At 41.3% G+C, this 17,198-nt stretch overlaps 1 protein-coding gene across 1 annotated transcript in view; it reads left to right on the top strand.

Moving 5' to 3' along the window:
• Window positions 1-17,198, top strand: part of LOC122787760 (breast cancer type 1 susceptibility protein homolog) — a gene marked incomplete in the record, with an annotated part of 959,769 nt that overhangs the window by 518,794 nt on the left and 423,777 nt on the right.

Below are 17,198 nucleotides of genomic sequence, written 5' to 3' on the forward strand. Positions count from 1 at the left end.
CCACATAGTATGTTGCATGCTTATTGTGCAGCAGGGAGCACAGTACCATTGTGCTGTGTACCCTTAAAATATTGTCTTCCTGTTTCTCAAATACCTACTAACTGTAGGGCGTGCAGCTCTGTACTGCAAATTCAGTGTATTCCTACACCCCCTAGGAAAGCCTTGTGTATAGTTTAGAAGTGGAGTACTCAATATTATATTAGTCTTCACCTTAATAATTGTTTATATAATCTCTTTAATGCCTTTTCCACTATTGCTGAATAAGGAATAAAGTTCTACAGTTCTATGAGCCATGTTAATAAGATGTCCACCCTTCTCAAAATGCCGTACTATTCCTCTTATAACGTGAGGTGGCTGGGACCATGCGTCTTTACACCTGAATGGATGCCGTTCATATGGGAAATGGAACTCTGTGATTGATATGCACAGCACCAAGTGCTGAGAGTGCTTCTCTGAGTTTCATTACATTGTGATGGCCAGTAAGCAGCAGTCAACTAACAGTTGTTTTTTTTAATCACAGCAATCAACTAACAATTGTGTTCTTTGATTGGATGTCTATCATAGAAACGTCCAAGTCACTTTCCGCAGTATATATTTACACAGCAGTGAAGATGGATTACTGTGATTTCAGCTGTATATTCAACACTTAAATGGTGCAGCATAGTTGGACACTCATCATTGGTTATGAAGCTTTATTTATACTTACTGATACTCTTGAAATTTTGCAGACTTAGCATGTAGGAGGAGGTGATCTCTGTACATTTCCTGTAGGTACAACAGAAATAATTGCATTTCAACCTTACTGGCAATACTCCTATCTATCTATCTATCTATCTATATCTATATATCTATATATCTATATATCTATATATATATATATATAGCCATTGTTCTTTGATGAAAACCTCACAAAAGAGCTTTTGACAACTGTCCTTTTCAGTCTTTGACATATCTATGCTATGTTTAGTGTCTGTTTCTTCTCCTCCAACTTTGCTTACCTTCATTTGACCATCAACTGCCGGGCTTCCTCATTTATCCTTATGAGTCCTCAGTACTATCCCCCCCAGGGCTGGGACCACACCAGTGGTGGGATGGTCAGGAGAAGTAACAAGACAGCCTGCAGCATCACATACTCTCTTCCTGCCCACCAGGCAGGGTTTTTGGTATGCCCTAACTAGATGGAGTTAGTGATATCACGCACATCACCTCACACGTCTACTTCTTCAGCAATAATGCCCCACCCATATCATAACTGTAGCAGTAATCTGCACCATGATTATGGCACATGCCCATCACTGGAAATGTATGTTTATCATGGATAGAAATGCCTCTCTCCATACTGTAGCGTGTGAGCCAACAAAGCTGCTCTTTCCCCACCCCACCCTTCCTGGCTTCTTCAGCATTGTGTACCTGTTTCCTGGTGAATACTTGACAAAAATATTGATTTATTGGCTGCAAACATTATACTTTACATATATTGCTATACATCATATAAAATAAGCAACATTACATAAATTATTCAATTCCTGCCTTCTTTTTTTTTTAAACAAGAAACATCATTATTAAGCCATCACTTACTACACAGGCAGTTTATATATATATATATATATATATATATATATATATATATATATATATATATATATATATATAATGAAAACGAACCACACCCGACACATTCCTAGTTGCAAGCATTTTGCATCACAAATCATACTGACACACTTCCAGTTGCAAACATACATCACTTATAATCTACCCAATCTTTTTCAGTCAAACATTACATAGTTCAAGTCCTGCCGATTTTTAAACCTCATTCCTCCCTTGTATGTATTGTTCCCACAATTCTTTTTTTTTTTCTATGTAGTTTGCTCCTACCCTTTTCTAAATATCTCAATTCCAGTTGTTTTATCTCTGTTACTATATTCACTTCTTCTAGTAAAGTTGGTTTAGATTTTGATTTCCATTTTCTAGTACTTGCTTTTTTGGCAGCCACCATTATTAGACACAGCAAGGCCTTTCCTTTCCTAGGCAATTCCGATTTTGTATCATAGCTCAGAAAAATTCTCTCTCCCTCGTTCAGACCATCTCTGACAGTACATCCCACAGGGAATCCTTAAAGTCCACCAATTCACTGCACTCCCAGAAAATATGTTCTCGGTTGCCATTTTCTTCCCCGTCGCACCTTCAACATTTGCTGTCTGCCTGAGGAAAAATTCTCTGGTGTCTACTTGGGGTATAAAAATGTCTATGCAAACATTTCAAGGCAAAAATCCTAAATCTTCTAGATTTTGTTGCATATTTGGAAGACATGCATATATCTTCCCATTGTTTCTTTGTGAATTGCTTATCCAGTTTCTCTTCCCAATCCTTTCTAAGCTCCTCTGATGTTAACAGGCAACAGATGAGTGACACGTAAACACACCTGTAATTTCAATTACTTGTCGGGTCTATAGATTTTATGCAACAAATACTGAAGCATAAAACAAGTGCTGTTTGATTCTGCAGAGGTAAAGTTGTCCAACTTTTTGAGAAAAGACAAGAGAGAAAAAGGGAAAAAAAAAAGAAATAAAAGACTCCATTAACTCCAGAAAAATAACGTTTTGAGAAAGAAAGCAGAATCCATTTCCCCACTTACAGATTTCCTGTGTTTTGTGAAGTATTTTTTGTCTGTTTGAAGGGTATAAATTTACTAACTCTGAAGTTACAGCAAGGCTAAAATCCCTTCACATCTTTAGGATCTGACTACTTAGGATATTTCTTGCTGTGGGTCAGTGATTTGAAAGGTGAGCAAGTGTCTTTGATTTTCATCATAAAGATCATGGTGGATGGGTCACTACTGCAGTAATATTTATCAAGAACTGGGGTTCAGATCCAGACAGGTATTTCTGCCATCCAACCTGTCTTCTGGAGCTTTGGAAGTCCCCTTACACAAACTGGTCTCATCCCCATGCCATAGACGTCATGCTGACACCAGGTATAAAACAGAAGAGCAGTTTATGCCACCTGCACTTTTTGTCTTGATCAAGATGCTCAGTGGTCTGTGATGACTGTCTCCATCACAATGTCTTCTAGAGCAATAACTGCCCCATTTGGGAATTGTTTCTATAGTATTAGGATCATCATCATCATTATTATTACTGCTTTAATACTGTGCTTGTTGCCAGTCTTTTTGTTTTGTGAATTTTGTAGTATGTATTCTTCTGGGTTTCTGAGGTTGGTGACGAACCTGGAAAAAGTTGCCTACAAGTGTTATGGAAGGACGGGTTCCACTGCAGGATTTCTACCTTAAGAGCCATTTCTGTCTAGGTAAGGATCACCCTTTAGAGACTTTAAAAATAGTGCGCTTATTTAAAAATTACAATTCTTGGAATAAAACATATTTTGCAGTTTTCCTAGACCACCACAAGCTTTTATCCCTAGGTCAAGTGTGTATCTTCCCCTCAAAATTTGCCTGCGCAAACTTCCTCCCCAGTGAGGTCTAAGAAATTCAAAGACAAACACTTTAAAAAAAATAGAAGAACCCAGGAAGAAATGTAACCAGGGAAGTAGATGGAGTGATTGAGTGGTTAGAGACCCTGTTGTACCTCCACTGTCCACAGGGCTCTGGTTCTGTTGTGGTACTAGTTAGATGCCTGTTACCCCTTTGGATACTGATGGTAAAGTAGTGTTTTCTGTTGATGACAAGGCCCATTCAGTCAGTGCTGCACTGCAGCTGGACTTTGGGCACCAGGTGCCCAAAGTGTTGGTTAGCATGTGGCATAAGCCCATGAGAAAGGCTTTTGCGCTATTTATGCTACATTTGTCCAGCGGATGCCTGGCATTTTAATATGCATCAGTCCCTACACAATGAGTGCCTGCAGTCTTTAGATTAAGCAACATTTCTTGGGACATTATTCCCTCTGGATGCTTCTACAGAATGTTTTAACTACAGGAAACTTGCCAAAGAACAAGTTGCTTTGTGGCCTAGGGCTTTTGCTGTCTCACCTCTGGAAGCTGAGCCCTGTACTTTTATTCTAAGCAAGAGAAAGAGTCATCTCATCTGAACTGTCATCTGGCTCAGTTATTAGCAAGAAAAAGGCCCAGGAAATCTAGTCTATGCTTTACAGTGTGACAATGGTGACAAGAACCACTGTTGCTCAGTTCCCTGTTAGATATCTATGGGGGGGGGGGGGGTTGGAAGTAATGCAGGAACATTTCAAGTGAGGTTTGAGGGATGTGTGAGACTCCCACCGAAGACCTTTACAGATTACATTAATATAGATTAATGTAAACCAAATGCCATTCTTTTAGTTGTCAAAGCTTTTGAGAATGCTTTTGAAAATGTGGCTGGAGGCTAGGCTCTTAGCCCCCCTGCTTTCCAGACCACCTAGCTGATTCTACAGAATAGAAGAAAGAAGCAAGTGTCTTTATAAAAACTATATCTGATGGTGATCTTAGGTTCATATATGTGTATCTGGCTAATAACCACTGGGCCCTTTTTAAGCCTATCCATGCATCCCAAATCTCTGACTAGTTCTGGTACCTTTGATAGGTGGGAGGTGAAATCTTTACAAACAGGGGCCTGGGAGATGAGCCATTTACAGGCTACTTGTGTCCATTAGAGACATAAGTGACAAACTGGAGTTGAATTTCCTATTCCCTATCTAGTTGTCCAAGTTGCACTTGAATTGGGGAGCCTGTTCCAGAGAAAAGACAGTCTCTGGGATACATACCTGTCTGTCCAGCAGGACCTGTTTATATTACAGGCAAGGTTTAAGTCTTTAGAATGGGTAATTCTGGTGCTGTTTGTTTTGCAAATATGCAGGAGGTCCAGCAATGTCTGTATACCAGGCATAGATGATCTCTCAACAGCCTGTAAGAGATCAAATACAGGTATATGCCTTTGTTGCAGTTTGTATAGGACATGTTACTTGTGCCCTTTATTCTTTTAGCGAGAAACCTTCAGATATTTCAATTGTTGGCTATGCCTAGTTAGGTACATACCAAAGGGGGCATTGTACTCAATGATAGGTCTGATGAATGTCAAATAGAGTGGAGCAATGCCCTCTTAGGACCTAGAGACCATATCTTTGTTTATAAGTTGCACAACATAGAAAGATTTTCTCACTGTCTTAGACATGTGATGCTCTTTGTCATCCCTTCCTGGAAATTATTAGTGCCAGAATTCTGTGACTGCTCCTAATTTACAATCGTCTGCAGATTTGTTAAACCATGGGCCCTTGACAATTGGCAATGTCTTAAGAGAAGTAGATGCTAAAAATGAGTGGTCCCAGGACCAATCCCTGAAGGACTCTGCTTGAGGCTGGCTTCTTTGTAGAGGTGAACTTTCCAATTCTAACTTCCTCATTCCTGTCTGTGAGTCAGTTGACTATCCACCGGGTGAAATAATAGTTTAAATGTATCCTCTTGAGGTTGTCAGTAATGCCCAAGTGGGGTATTGTGTCAAATGCCTTGAACAGGTCAAGGTAGGCAGTGTGAGTTGTTTTGCCCTTATCCATTGCTTTGGTGACTTTCTTAAAGAAATCCACCAATGTGAGTAGGCATGACCTGCACTTGATGAAATCAAATGGGTTGAATTCAGTGTCTGGAGGTTTCCTATGTCATTATTGATCATTTCCATGGCTTTGCATATGAGACTAGTGAGACTTACGGGTCTGTAGCGTCCAGGGTCTGTGGATGGCCTGCCTTTATGCAGAGGGATGATTGGTGCTGTTCTCTATTTGTGAGGCGTGAAGCCTGTTTGGAGGCTGCAAATAGTGATTCCTGGGGGCTTAATATGTCATGTTTAATGCAATTTCGAAGGCAACCTGGGGTATTGTCTAGGCCAATTAATTGATGTCTTTCCCTACTGATAGTAGAGAGAGTTATATTTGATATTTTTTCCTGACAGAAGGGGAGGGGGATAAAGTTAGAGCTGAGGTTTCTGCTAGTAAGTTTGTAATATCTTCTGGCTCAGTATAGATGGCTCCATTAACACCGAGCTCTGCACTACATTTTGTATTGCCTGTGAGGTTGCAGACGTATCTAAAGAATGCCTTGTGGTTATCATTGGCTAGGAAGCCAAATTTACCTCAAATTTGGATTTGGTTGACTTCATTTTTCCTATGAGTTGTTTATTTAGTTTGGTGAGTTGTTTATTTAGTTTGGTGAGAGTGCTTTTTTTCCTGCAGGATGCTTTACTTTCTAATTTCTGCTATGATTTTCTTCCTTCTATTATAAGGCCCATTTATGTTGGGATTCCACCAGGGTGGCTTTTTTTGAGCTAATTCTGTACTTATTCCTGTTGTGTACAGCTGTCTCTATGCAGCTACTAACATGTTTGTTTTGGGTTTCTGTGAATAGTTCCACATAGGCATTGGTGTTCTCAGGGTTGGGGGAGGGGGCTTGACATTTTGCCAGATTATCACCTAATAGAAGGAAGTTAGCCTTAGGGTAGTTCATGAACATTCCAGGGTTAGCTGGAGTTCTGGGTTTTATTTTTACTTCAAAGGAGATCATTTTGTGGTCTGACCTTACCAGAGAGGACATTACACCATGGATGTGCAGCACACTCTCATATTAGCGAGGATCAGATCCAGAACGTTTGCACCACTTGTGCATTTTCTAGCTGGTCCAGTGAGTTTGTGTGTACAAAATCCAGGAATCTCTGTGCCTGCTTGTTAGATGTCGTATGTGAGTCCCAGTTAATAGTGCCGTAATTAAAGTTGCCCATGAATGTTGTTGTGTTGGATGGTGAGTGTTTTCAATAAGTTTAAATACATGCTGTGGACTTCCAAGGTCATAGAAGGGGACTTGTAGCTTGCAAGGAAGTGATATGGGATTTTGCTTATAGTGATATGAAGATAGAGAAGCTGAAGTGCATCGTCCTGTTTGACCAGTCTTGATGTGTATTTTTTTATGTATCTCACCTTCATTCCTTCCCTGTGGAGTATCTGGTCTAAATGTGTGGAAGGCATTGTAACCTTGCACTGCTGGGGTCATGACTTTAAACCATGCCTCTTGATATAGTAAGGCTTTATGTCCTGGGGTCTGCTATAACATTACATTAGCTAATAACAAGGAAAGTCTGATGTGAAGCAAGATCTGTAATTTCATGACGTGTATTTGGGCTGGTATCACAGAAACCTTGAAGCAAATTGCTGAATCCATACAGGGCACTCATCTGAGGATAAGGGTTACTGAGATCATCTAGTCCTCACAAACGTGAGGTAGGACGCCACTGAATATGGATATGTTGTAGTTTATGCATCTGACAGGGCTGCAGCTTTAGGAACTGTACTAAGAAGGCATGCATAGCTGAGAATGCACCCCCTACATAAGGATGTAATGGAGTAGATTCTACATGCTGTTCTGTACAAATATCGGATATTCAGTTCTTCCTCTGAAGAAGTGTCTCAAGAGTTTGAAAAGAGTAAATCTAGTTAGACAGTTTAGTCATTACTGCCACCATTCCCCAAATGAAATAGGAACTCCCTGCCAAACAGTGTCCTTATGTTGAAAGCTGATAAAAGTAAAACAGTTTGTGCAGCAAATGTCTTTTGAAGAGGAGACTTGGAGAGGACAAAATGGCTGGCATATATAACAGGATAGTGAGAAGGACAGTAGACCTTTTTGAGATTTTTCATATGCAAGTGGCTTACCCTGATCTCTCGTGCATAGGTAAAGGAGTCTGCAGCTGTGGGGTACAAAATGGTGTTTGAAACTTTTTACCTTTCTTGGGCCTATGTCCACTGCCCTCAGATCAGGTGGCATTGGCTTGTTCAGGAGTAGATTGCACAGCCATAGAAGTGATTCAGTAGCAAGAGAAAGAACAGGCATCTGTTCTTTAGTTTTTCGAATGCCAAGAATGGCCCCTGTAGGCCAGTCTTGGACCTCTTGACCCTGCACAAATTTCAGAAGGTGAAAAAGCTCAAAACATTGGTACCTCATGCTGCGTTTCCCTTTCTATTTGTAATGCATTAATGAATAACCATGGATGTGAAGGACACCTGCCTCTCTTGTTTTTTTAGTACCACAGGAATTTCCTCAGGTTCATAGCAGGGCAGTACCACTTCCAGTCCACTTCCTTGCCTTTTTAGGCTCTCCACTTCCCTGGTGGTACGTAACAAAATGTTTAGCTGCTTTTCTTGTCCACCTCAAACCACAGAGTGTTAACATTTATTTATTACGTGGATAACTACTTGAATTAAGCCTTCTCAGAAGAACTCTTAGCACCTTGACCTGACCATCTCCTGCATAGCCAATGGATATCAGCTGGTATGCAGAAGTCCAGTCTGCACCCCTTCCAGGGTCAGGACCATTTCGAAAAGCAGCCTTGGACATCTGAAAAAGAATGGTACTTCTCCATCAGTGCAAGAGTTTTTATTTTTATGCTTTTTCCTAACTTTTGCCAAAATTTGCAACTTAACTGGTAAGTAAGTTGTCAGAACCCCTGAGTGAATGTCTGCATGTGCTGTGATGGTTCCCTTAGTTTAGCTTTACATGATAAAGATCAGTGCTCGAGAAGTTTATGGCACCAGCACCTGAACTTGCTGGACAGAATACTACCTATGATTCCCTCTATTTACAAGGAGTTTCTCTGGCGGACCCAGCAAGTGAGCCGAAACCTGAAGATACCCTTTTTCTCCTATCAAACCCTAATCAAAGATGCATCACACCTGGCTTGGGGAGCATAAATTGGTCATTTCAGGATTCAGGAGAAATGGGATCATTCAAAAATCCACACATCAACATCAGAGATGTTTTCACTAGTCTGTGCCATTCACATCTTCAGGGATATTTTGATGCCAGGCACTGTTGTGGTAGTGACGGACAATACTCCCATTGTATGGTACTTGAGCATGAAAGCATGCAGTTTTATCAGTTTTGCATATTGTGGCAGCGCTAGCATGGGAAACAGCTCTGAAACAGAGCCTCCATGTGTGACCAGTTTACATTCCTCTTAAATCGGAGTGATTTAATGGAGTAGTTGAACAGATATTCTGCACTTCCCAAGAAATGGGTGCTAGATTCAAGGACATTCATGTCCCTTGCACACTTAAACTTCTTTACAACCCCAAAGAATTGCCACATCAGAAGGATCTTTTTTGACCAATGCCTTCCATTTTCAATGGAGAAAGGCTCTAATCTATGCTTTTCCTCCCAGACCTCCAGATGAAAGCCCGAAGTGACTAGGATAATCTAACAGAGACAACCATGGTTTTCACTTCAGCTTCTGAAAAAGAAGGGGCTTGACAGTTTTCCCACTTATTGCACCCTGCCGAGTTGGTTCATCAACACCCTCATGCATTCCCATCTTGCAAGTCTGAGGTGGACAACATAAAGAATAATCCCACATTTGGAAACCTATGCCCCAGAAGTACTTTCTGTTCTGAACGAGGCATCAAAATGTACTACCAAAATATCGTACTTGGGCAAATGGTAAAAATATGTTTGATGTGTACATTTTGCGGCATCTTACTTTAGAAAGCATCTATTAACCATGTCCTCACATACCTGTTGCAAATAAAACTGAATGGTAACCACAAGCTGGTGAAATGTAGAAAGTTAAATTCAAACACCAGTAAAGCAACCAGTGAGTGAGTCAAAGAATTTTGTTAATAAGCACTTTCCTCCTTTATCGGGCAGAAGACTTCATCAGAATAAATAGGAAAAAAATTATCCAGTGCTTAAATACATTACTCATAACATGATCATTTGTCATCACTGATCACCTGATAATCCCTAAAATTCTAATTGTAAAATGGCACTGTTCAGAGACTCTTTTTTAAATATTATAAAATACAATCCTATCAAAAGCCAATCACATGAAAAGTCGTATTTTGTAAATTCATAACTTAGACGTTCTAAGTTTTAAAATCCTGTTGATAGAGGGTGAGTCATTGTGACCTGGAAATAGTTGCTTCTGATAGTTGCCAGTGCAAGTCCTTAGATTCCTTTGCACTCTGCCAGCACTCTCCTCTTGTCAAGGGAGGGATTCTTTCTAAAACAGTAAATAAAAACTTCTGAAAGTTGTTGCAAACCAAAGAGTGTTTCTATAACACATTATTCCAGTTTTTATGTATGCAGTATAGATGTTCTTAAATTTTACGTTTACGTACGTACGTTCCTGGTTTAGCACCTATGCAGCACATCTCATTACTAAGGGTTTTGCATCCAGGAAGAAAGAGGTCATTGTCTCCCTCGTCTCTTCCCTCATTAGGCCAGTCATTGAGTACAGTGCTCCATTTGGCATGTACCTCACTAAACACCTGCAATAACTGGACAGGCCACAAAAGTACCTCACAAAGAGGATCCTGGGCCTTAAACATTTGTCCTATATGGACAGACTCAAAAAACTCCAACTATTCTCTGTCTCATATCGCCTACTTAGAGGCGATCTCTGCTTGACTTACAAAGCCATGTCTGACCCAGCTCTGTTAGAAATGCTACATCTAAAGAAATCCCTATCCCTCCACACCACACGTTCCAGAGACCTCAACCTTATTACCACAATCAACAGAACGTGCTGGAGGGAGAGGTTCATACCCCAGAGACTGCCCATGCTATGGAATAGACTTCCCATACATGTCAAGCAGAGCACCTCACTGGTCCTCTTCAAGAGAAATCTTGATGAGTGGATGGGAAATAGAAAATTCACCATGGGGATCACTCTAGTGGCTGTACTTGACAGAGGCACTGGGAACTAAGGTTGTGTGGCACGATGCTAGGGTAATCCTATGGGCTAGGCTTGTAAAGGCTCCAGGGGCCACTAATCTAGTACACACCTATGTACCTGTCTCTCTAATGCAAGCAGGTAACCTGTAAATGGTTCATCTCCCAGGCCCATACTTAAACTTATCAAGGGTGTCGTAACTTGTCAGAGATTTGGGATGCATGGCTAGGCTTAAAAAGGCCCTTGTGGTCATTAGCCTAGTAAACACCTATGAACCTATGACGACATCTCAGTCTTGCCAACGTAAAATGCTTGACAAGACTGACAAGTAGCCAAGTAAACCACACTTATGATATCTACCTTTACAGTAGAGCTCCATCGCATAATTAATTACCCTTACTATATCTGGTACGTTAATTTAAGAGCAGTAAGTGTAATCTCCACATCTACCTATCTTAAAATTTTCATTTTCAAACTAATCTTCACTTTGAAATGAATTCTTAAGATTTCTTCCTCTTTAAAACAAAATTGGTTTCTTTATCTACTTTATTTTGTAAAATGCTATTGAAATTAATAGTTAAACCCCAGTTTTTAGTCATAATTTCCTTAATCTTACCACTGTTAGAGCAAAAAGATAAAAACATATAGCTCTACTAAAATGTTCTTAATATTACATAATTATTCTCTGGTTCACTCACATTTCAACTACCACCTTTCAAAGTTGGCTTAAAATTTGTTTCCCTTGAATCAGGCTATCCAGTTTGGCAATATGAATATTAACACTGTTGTATTCACCAAATGAACATAAACAACTAAGACACTACTTTGCTAGAAATAATAAGTAGGTTACGCACACACCATGCTGCTTGATGTTTGATGGTTTCACAGGATGCTCCATTTCATACAGAGTATGAAACCATTTAACAATATAAGTAGCCCAGAAGCAATGCAAATTGAACTATGAAATTTGAACTGTACGTTTGATGTTTACATAAAAAGGCTGGAAGCTGCCACTGTTGAGTATGCAAATTACCTCTATAACCAATAGGCAGTGATGGAACCAGTTAGGCAGCAAATAGTAGAGATTTATTATTATGTATGCTTTATGTGAAACCATGATTGCTTATAATATTAGTATGAGCTGATGGTTAGCTGCTTGAATGGGAGTACACATGCCAACAGAAACATAAGATGTCCTTCCATATCACTGTTGCAGTACTCATTACAATAGTGATCCCCTGCCAAGGGCAGCCCAACGTCCATCCACTATACCAAAGCCTTTTGGTTGTAAAGGGTACACCGTATGTCACATGTAAAGGGTACACCGTATGTCACATGTATGCTCCCTGTGCATGGCGTAGGGTATAAAGGTGATGTCTGGACATACCATCCTGAGAACTTCTTTGCTGCCAATCCGAATGCCATCTTCGATAGTTGGACTGAAAGCTTGTTCGTCTTCTGGTTTTCAACCACTTTCAAATAAGTGTCCCATTGGGGTTGTTGATGTCTTAGCTTTGTTTTGCCTTGTTTCTGGTTGTTGGGTTTCTTGTCATTCAGAAAGGAGCATTACCAGTGAACAAAACAGATTCCCATAAAGATCATTGCAAACAGTGTATTTTTTAGGTGCTTCCCTCAACCATACGTCCTGAGATTGGTCAAGCTTTTGTTCTAAGACGTTGCATAATCAGCTTTCTTCCCTTGAGATCTGCTTGGAGATCCAAGGACTTAAACTGTTGACTAAGGACACCATCTTTCCGCCCCAAGGGTCAGTCTGTGAATAAAGCTAAGAAAGCTTGTTTGGATTCTTTGGCTGTACCGCCTCCACCAGACATCTCTGTTGAGGCTGGTTAAAGCCTGGAGGATTGTCTGGTTTCCTTCTTGGATTCCTCTGCTGTGACCGTTTTGGAGGCTGGCATGAATCTGACTCCACGCACGTCCATGGAGGCCTTGCAGACATGTACAGGGGGAACCGTGGCTGGTAATTACCGACGGGCCTGTGGGGGGGGGGGTCCTGAGATACTAGTGAAGGAAGAGGTGCCAACTACGATTATAGTGTGTCATCAGAGATCAGAGCCTCCTAAATTTTTCAAGGCTGACATCCCTCTTAAAAAAGTAGTAGAAGACTAAACATGTTTCCCCTGTTCTGAAAGATCCTCCGAGTGAATGACAAAACTTCACTCAGGGTCTGTTTAATACTGTTATGGCTTTAGAGCCTCTACTGGAGTTTCTGTTCTTACTCCTCCTTGGTCTTGTACTTCTGTTAAGAGGCCTAGGGAACAGGATCCTTCTGACGATGAATCTGATGAAGAGTCACTTATTCCTTTCAGATTCCTTCTCCATTAGACTATGCTTTTGAAGAAGAAGCATCTATTAGTCCTGACTCTCTGAGAAGATTTTGTTTGGTGATACTTTTTACAAAATGATAGAATTTTTCAAATGCGACTGTACTCTGGTGTCTGATGTTCAGAAGAGGTACTGTGATGATCTGCAGATTGAGTCTCCTGGGCTGTCTGCTGTTCCCCCTGTTTTTGCTGCCTTGCTGGATGCTTTTTCCACTGCTTCTCAGACTCTTGACTCCAAACCCACTGCTCCCAAGAAACCTGATAGGTTTTATGAAGTGCCTGATGACTGCAAGTTTCTTTAAAAGTGTCCCTCTGCTGACCCTTCGGTGGTGTCAGTGGCTTCTGATGAGCCTTCCAAATTGCTGCCTTTGACTAAGTTGCTTCCCTGTAATAAGGGCAGCAGAAGTATGGAGAGGCTGGGTAAGAAGGTGCATACTTCTGCTACTCTAGCCATTAGAACTGTGAACTATCAGACACACATGACCAGGTTTGTCTTGGCTGTTCTTTCTCAGGCCTCTCGATCCATTTCTGAACTTCGTGATTCTGAAGGGATAACCTCTGCTCTATTGACTTGTTAGGGACATCCTCCCAAGTTGCTTGCCAATCCATTAAGTGGAGGTATGATGCAGCTGATGTTTCATCTAGGGCTGCTGCTTTTGGATCTGTTTTAAGGAGATATTACTAGCTCAGACTTTAGCCTTTGCCTGACAATATCAAGGCTAAGCTTATAGATGCTCATCTGGATAATATGCATTTATGTGGTGCTGCTGCAGAGTTGTTTAAGTCCGTACCAGAAAAGGGTAAGGCTTTACAAAAAATGAAATATTTGTGTTTCACCTGTTCCCATGTTTCAGAGGAAATACCCTAACAAGCCTGCCTTTGTCCGTAGACAGTCTCACCCTCCTCCCAAAGGTAAAAAGGGTGGTAGAAGGGCTCCTCTTGCTAAGGCTGCCGAAGCTTCCCTGCAGAATCCTCTTTTCCTGACAAACCAGGTGTTGGATTATCCTGTTCTTCTCAGTCACATTCTTTCTGCATCTTTCCCTGTCCCTTCCTATTTGGGTAAAGATCACCCAAGACAAACCAAACATGGTTTGGACCTCCCCCCTTTTTGGGGGGGATCATTCCTCAGCCTCCTCAGGAACAACTGCTATTTTTGCCAAAGGTGCTTCAGGGCCTGTTGACTCAAGGAACCATTCAAGAGGTTCCAACTCCTCAGAGGGGGAAGGGTTTTTACTCTGGAATGTTCTTGGTCCCTAAACAAGGAGACACCTGGAGACCCCTTCTGGATCTCTCTGTTAAACACCGTTCTAGAGGTCCCTTCCTTTTGGATGCTGTTTTTACAAACCTTGTATCCTCTGCTTCTTTGTCAGGCTTTTCTGGTTTTCCTGGATCTCTAGGATGCTTATTTGCACATTTATAATCATCCTCTTTTCAAGAAGTTTTTGTTTCTCTGTTGCTTAATGGCATTTTCAGTTCTGTGCTGTGCCCTTTGGCCTCTCTACTGCCCCAAGGGTCTTCACCAAATGCCTTGCTACTGTGATTGCTTTCTGCAGGTTGAGAGGAATACAGGTCTTTCCTTACCTGGATGACCTTCTTATTCAGGCCTCCTCTCCAGAGATTACTGCAGCATCTTCACTTTACTATTTTCTCCTGCCAAACCTAAGGTTTACTGTAAATTTCCAAAAATCATTCCTGACTCCTCCTAGTGTAATGTTTTTCTGGGGTACAGGCTCTAGACTTTTCCAACGCTGGCATCCCTGCCTCCTCCCAAGGCTTTAACTTTGATTGCTTTCTTTCAGTCCATTTTTCCTCTGACTTCCATTATAGCCGGAGAGTTTCTAAGGGCTCTTGGTTACATGCCTTTCACCATTCCTATGCTTCCTCTGGCCAAGTTCCACATGAGAAAGCTCCAGTGGTTTCTAAAGTCAGTCTGGCTTCAGCATTCCCATCCTTTAGATTTCCTAGCCCCTCTTCTTCCATGCTTCAAGCCAGAACTTCATTGGTGGTTTTGTCAGTTGTCTGTCAACCCAGGGCTTCCGTTATAACCTCCTAATTCCTCTCATAAACTCTTCACAGGTGCCTCGGACATTGGCTGGGGGAGCCTCCTTTCGTCTTCTGAAAGTGCTGGACTTTTGGTCTCTTTGATGAAAGGAAGACCACACCAGTGTCAAAGAGATGAGGGTTCTTCTAGCTCTTCAGGCTTTGCAGCCTCTGTTCTTTCCAGGGCCCCTGAAGATTCTCAGACAAATACCATAGTGATGTGGTATATCAACAAGCAAGGGGGGGACAAGGTCTTAATCTCCTATGCAGATTGGCCCTTCAAGTTTGGGATCTAGCTATCCAGTATCAGGTGACCTTTCAGGCAGTTTAGATTCCCTTGGATCAGGACATAGTGGCAGATTCTCTGAGCAGGTCCACAACACAATCTCACAAGTGGCTGCTTCACAGGGATGTGTTTCTCGACATTGTCCACCAGTGGGGTACTCCTGAAGTAGATCTGTTTGCCTCCCCACTGAACAGACCGCTTCCACTTTTTAACACCAAAGTCCCTGGAACTCTGGGCTGGAAGGTGGAGATCCCATGAGTCAATACTTTTACTTCCTTCCAAAAATACATAAGGATCTGAATAATCCGTCTGGCAGGCCCATTGTTTCAGGCAGGAGCTCAATTACAGAACCTCTTTCACAATTCCTCATGCAGTACCTACAACCCTTACTTAGATGGGTACATTCAAAATTCAGGACACCACAGAATTTCTCCAAATTGTTTCAGATAAGCAACTAGAACCGGAATGGCTACTTTGCAGTCTGGATGTCTCTGCACTGTATACTAATATTCCACACAGGGCGGGATTAGAGGCACTAGAATACTGGCTCTATAAATCAGAACTCTATCCTCCAGGTCTTAACACTTTGCTAATTTCCCTTGCGGAACATGTGCTGACCAAGCACGCTTTTTTCTATCAGGACAAATGTTATTGGCAAGTCCAGGGCCCAGCAATGGGGGCATCTTTTGCCCCCATTTATGCTGACCTATTTATGGCATATATGGAGGAGTTGATATATGACAATACACATGACATTTATCTAAATGAGGTGGACATTTCCAGAAGGTTCCTTGATTGCTGGATGGTATGGAGATCTGATGAGGAATATCTAATGGAGTTTGTGGGATACCTTAATGACAACAAATGGGGCATCCAATTTACAGTGAATTTAGATGTCTTGATCACCAGGAATGCTGACCATACTTTAGAAATGGAGGTTTGTCGAAAATACCCACAATACAACTCTCTCCTCCTTGCCTCCAGCTTTCACCCACCACGTATCTGCAGGAATATTCCAAAATCCCAATTCCTAAGGATGAAATGTGTATGTTTACATCCAGAAACCTGTGAACACTTTAAGGATGATTTAACCACTAGATTCAGGGTTAGGGGTTACAAAATGGGTAATATCCTCAGTGCTAGTAACTGGGTATCTACACTCAACAGGAGGGACCTCTTGCAGTACAAACAGAGGAAACCAGATAATCAATCATTGATCAGATTAGTAACCACCTATGGGAGAAATACTGATCTTTTATTGAATAGTGTACAGAGGCTATGGAATATACTACTTGCGGATGCCAACCTTTTCTACAAGATAGATGCTTCTTTTCATTTCAGAGGGGCAGGAATATAGGTTCTCATCTTAGTCATTACAAACATAGTGGCAGGTTCAAATTGGAGTTCACCCAGAAAACCTTGACTGGAGACTTACTTGTGGGGTGCATCCCTGTGACCACTGTACCCATTGCAAGAGTGTGACCAAATCCAAAGAATTCACCAGTAACAATACTGGGAATGTACATATTGGGTTCTTTGCAAATTGTGACACAGACTGGGTCATCTACCTCGCAACATGTACTACTTCTGCTTTTTACGTAGGCCAAACATATATCAGAACATCTTCGTGATATAAGAACCAAAAAGACCAGCAATGCTCTCTACAAACATACTTTGATGCATAAGAATGCTTCTGTTAGATTCATTGTGATTGATAAAATTATGGGCAACAGGATGAAAAAAAGCCGGATGGGACACTATATTGAATACTAAGGAAAATAAATGGATCATCAAATTGGGTGGGTTATTCCCACCAGGACTTAATGAGCATTTGTGAGTAGCCATTGACCTTTTAGTTAGAGTATTAACATGGCTG

This window comes from Protopterus annectens, chromosome 13.part0 (genome assembly GCF_019279795.1).
Source record: "Protopterus annectens isolate FY-2018-M chromosome 13.part0, PAN1.0, whole genome shotgun sequence".
In the NCBI taxonomy this organism is placed as follows: Eukaryota; Metazoa; Chordata; order Ceratodontiformes; family Protopteridae; genus Protopterus; species Protopterus annectens.